The sequence below is a fragment of the Dermacentor albipictus genome, chromosome 2 (assembly GCF_038994185.2).
Source record: "Dermacentor albipictus isolate Rhodes 1998 colony chromosome 2, USDA_Dalb.pri_finalv2, whole genome shotgun sequence".
In the NCBI taxonomy this organism is placed as follows: Eukaryota; Metazoa; Arthropoda; class Arachnida; order Ixodida; family Ixodidae; genus Dermacentor; species Dermacentor albipictus.
Window position 1 is genome coordinate 61,875,672 of NC_091822.1, and position 4,650 is coordinate 61,880,321.

The following is a 4,650-nucleotide window of genomic DNA, read 5'->3' on the forward strand; positions in this document are numbered from 1 at the left end:
CAGCGACTATTTTTAGGCCACTTTACAGCCAAGTCACATCTCCATAATATATCGTCAACATCACCACTTGTCATGGCGCTCTTTGGCCAAACCTGGCCCTTGCGCCACAAAACAACACACATCATCATCATCAACAAGATACGTTAATGGACACGTATTACGGCATCTTGCTATTGTAACATCTTACTAAATATAGCACATATCTTCCAATATTTCATTTAGCAGAAGCGGTTTATCACACAGACGAAAAAAGGAAATTTACCTCTGGGCTCTCCGGCATAGCTTGGTGAGTTTCACCACTCACCGAACGCTGGCAGGGCACTTTCGCCGGGTCCAGAAATTTGAGAATGTTGTAGAAGCGCCAGCGGCCTCGGTAAACATCTGAGCATGCCATCCCGCTTTTTGTTGTTTCCACCTTCTTTTTCTCCAAGCGGTAGGTGCGCCTTTTGTTGTCAAAGAAGCGTCGTAGGGCTTCTGTAAATGAAAACATATTTATTAGTACCACAGAAAAATTTCGCTGTGTTATGTCAGTCGCCATGTCATCATATGACATGACTGACTTTCCCAGTGCACCTTTCTGATAGTGTGAATATCGTCCTTTATTAGAGTACAAGAAGACGAACTTGTTATTTTTCTTTATTGTTTTTCTCTTCCTTTTCTGTTTCATATGTCTAACACAAAAACACATATTATTCTTGTCTTAAATGAGTGTTTGCAGAAATACGTCCACTTGCTTGGTCTGTATAGACCACGACCGGCTATAGACTGCAATATGTACAAATAAAAATAAATAAATAACTTTGTCGTGGGAACGACGTCACACGTATAGACAACGTTGATTATTCCACAACGCCTTCCACATTACAGTACGCAGACGTACGTGCTATTCTTCGACGGCTACTTCCGTGAATATCTTCACTTTCGCCGCAATATTGCGTATGACTAGCGTCGGTGGCCAGGGATGTCAGCATCGGCTAGTAACAGCATTTGGGATCTGTGCCACGGGCGCTTGAGCAAACCTTGCGTTTTTATCGAGCGACCGTGCCTCTGCTGCAACAGCATGTTTGGCAGCAATCAAACCAATCCTGTCACTCCCAGACGCCGTCGTGACCAACGCTATGTGCACGAAGTCTATCCACGTGACAGCGCCCAAATATATAGTTAAGACTACTTGCTGGTGTCGTATGGCCCGTGCGCTGGCCACTCCAGGCCCATTTCACTGGCGATGTGCTGCCAAATCGTCTCCTTGGCTTTAGTGTCGGCGTATTCGGTGAGTGTCATGTCCCACAACGCGGGGAACTGCTCTACCAGGTGTAAAAAAAAAACTGTTGCGTCGTCGCTCAGGTTCATTTCAGTGCCTCGTGTAGAGTCGCGCGCGCACAGACACGAATGATGTCAGCAGCGATGAAGCTGTCACAGAAAGGTCCCAAAGCCGCGCTTGTTGCCAGACTGTAGAGCATGTTCGGCTAAATCCGCAGCATTCGACCCCCAAAATCCGGATGCCAAAAATAGCTCGGCATTTTCCGTCCGGGGGGGTCCCGGACAACGCGCGGACGGCACAAATCCGTGACGCGTAGTCACGTGATGCGCCGTCCGGCGCGAGAAAGACGGATTTCATCCGTCGTGTGGATCCACCATAAGAGGACGACGCCGACTCCGAGCTTGCCTGCCTTGAACAGAATTACACGTTTAACTTTTCCACTCAGTAATGCATTGTAAGCGTCACTCATTTTGTGGTTCTTGAATTGTTGTTTTGTGTAGAAGCAAACGCCTTCCACTAAATACATGAAAATATCCACTGTTGTGACAGGCGGAAAGTTTCTCGGGCTTCACGAAAAAGAAAGTTGCACGACATCCTCGTCCAAGGGTGCGGCAGCTGTTGGCCTTCGAAGGACAGGTTGTCTTGTTAGAGATGCTGTGCACTGCTGTTCAGTCCTCTAAAATATTCGCTGGACACGTCCGTCAGCCGCAGTGCTGAGGTGCAAGCGATTGATATCGACCATGGGGCGCGCTCGCAGGGCAGATTTTCGAGACGAGAGCCAAGCTTCCAGAAGTTGGTCGACCGTTCCAGAAGTTGGTCGACCGGTAGCGTCTGAGGAGCACCAATAGGACGGGCGCGCGGCTTGTTTGCAAACATGAAAAAGGTCTACAGAAGGAGTTATTTTCGCCAACGTAACGCAGCGTGTGCGAGCGCGCGTTACGTTGGACTATATTTACGCCTTGAGAGGTACTCGGCGAGTTCAGCGTGGCGGCGGCCCATCGAGCGGACGTTCCACTGGAGGATGCGTGGCCGACGTTTCGGAGATCGCCTATCCATGCTAGGGCAGGGCGTGCCGGGCTGCGAGGGCCGCGGCGCACATTTGCCAAGTGGTGTCGTCCATCGCTGCTGTCCCTATGAGTACGCGCCATGCTGCTGCGAGGGCCGCAATAACTGCATCCTTTGGATCGGAGGCGGTGGGGGTAGTGAGCTGTTGCGTCTGCGCTTGCTCCGGCTGGGCGCCGCAACCGCTGAACGCGTCTCTGAATGACAACCCAGGCTGTACGACCGCAGAAGGACAAGTGGCTGCTCCTTGCTTCCGTCGATGGCGTCTGATGAGGCGCGAGCTTTAGCGATCGCCTGCTGTCGCGTGAGATGCTCTGGCGACAGTGACAACAGCACGGCAGCCTTCCTCTCCATTTGACAGTTGGGGCAGCGCGGCTCCGAGGCTGCGATTCCCGCTTCAGGTAATGCAGCTCGGCCTTGGTGCGGTGCAGTCGGCGGTGGCGTGCGACTCTCCGCAACGGAGGCAGCGGGCATCGCGTGAACATGTTGTGCCGGCGTGACCAAACAAGCCGCATCGATCGCACTGGAGTGGCCGCGGGAGTGGGACAATCCGGGCGACGCTGCTTGCAGAGGAGCACTTCGGCCGGAACGGCGTTGCCCGGCGAATCGCACCGCTATGTTGTGGCCCCTGCGTTCGCATGAGAGGACGTGGGCTTCAAGATCGTCTCTTATTGTGTCCGCGTCGAACGAGCGGTCGACACCGAAGGTGGTGCCAGCGAAGATGTTTTCTGTGAGAGCTTTCGCCCTCACTGGCACATCGCCGACAGTGCGGACTTGTAGGAGATGTGACAGTTCTTCCCCCGGGAGCGCGTCGACGGCGACAAGATTCCGTCGAAAGTTCACCCGCACGCGGTGTGCTCCCTGAATAGCTGAGAGCTGTACGGCGATAGTTTCTTGCGTCATTCTCAGGAAGTTGCCTTTTATGCGAAGCATACTAGCCGTACAACCACGCTCTTCCTTGCTGCGCCGCGCGCGGCCGCGTAGCTACCATATGACGTCATCAGCTGCAAAAGCGGAGGCTCAACTCATGCGCTCGCTTGCAGCCGCGTAGCTACATAGCCGGGTCTCAGCTCGTGCGCTCGCCTGCATGAGTTGTTTCTTCGTCTAGCCGAACCAAATATAGCCAAGCAACAGCAGTTCACCAGGCTAAACAGTGGTTCAACAACTAAAATAAAGGCTAGTATGCTTCGCAGGCACGTACCCAGGATTTTTTTTCGGGGGTTCATCATCGTCATCATCATCAGCCTGTTTTATGTCCACTGCAGGACGAAGGCCTCTCCCTGCGATCTCTAATTACCCCTGACCTGCGCCAACCGATTCTAACTAGCGCCCGCGAATTTCCTAATTTCATCGCTCCAGCTAGTGTTTTGTCATCCTCGATTGCGTTTTCCTTCTCTTGGTACCCATTCTGTAACCCTAATGGTCCAATGGTTATCTAACCGGCGCATTACATGACCTGCCCAGCTACATTTTTTCCTCTTGATGTCAATTAGAATATCGTCTACACCCGTTCGCTCTCTGATCCAAACCGCTCTCTTTCTCTCCCTTAACGTTATGCCTAGCAATCTTCGTCCGATCGCTCTTTGCGCGGTCCTTAACTTGCTCTCAAGTCTCTGCCCCATATGTCAGCACTGGCAAAATGCACTGATTGCACACCTTACTTTTCGATAATAATGGTAAGCTTCCAGTGAGAAGCTGGCAATGTCTCCCGTATGGGATCCAACCTATTTTTATTCTTTTGTGAATTTCCTTCTCATGATCAGGGTTCCCTGTGTATCATTGACCTAGGTAAACGTGCTCCTTCACAGTCTCTAGTTGGCGACTGGCGATCCTGATCTCTTGTTCCTTTGCCCGGCTATTTATCATTATCTTGATCTTCTGCATATTAATATTCAACCCCACTCTTACACTCTCTCTGTTAAGCTCTCCAATCATTTGTTGTAACTCGTCTGCATTGTTGTTGAATAGAACAATGTCATCGGCAAACCGAAGGTTGCTGAGATGGCGCCCACACGCCTCGTTCAAATAAATACCACACGCATGTAGCAATATTTTCCAAGCTTTTCACCTAAGCGTTCTGTACTCCTTGATTACGTAGTGCCTCTATGACTGCTGGTATCTCTACTGAATCAAATGCATTTTTGTAATATATATAAAACCACGTAAAGAGGCTTATTGTACTCTGCAGATTTCGCGATAACCTGAATGATGACATGGATGTGATGCATTGTAAAGTATCTCTTCCTGAAGCCAGCCTGTTCCCTTGGTTGACAAAATCGAGTGTTGCCCTTATTCTATTGGAGATTATTTTGGTAAATATTTTATAT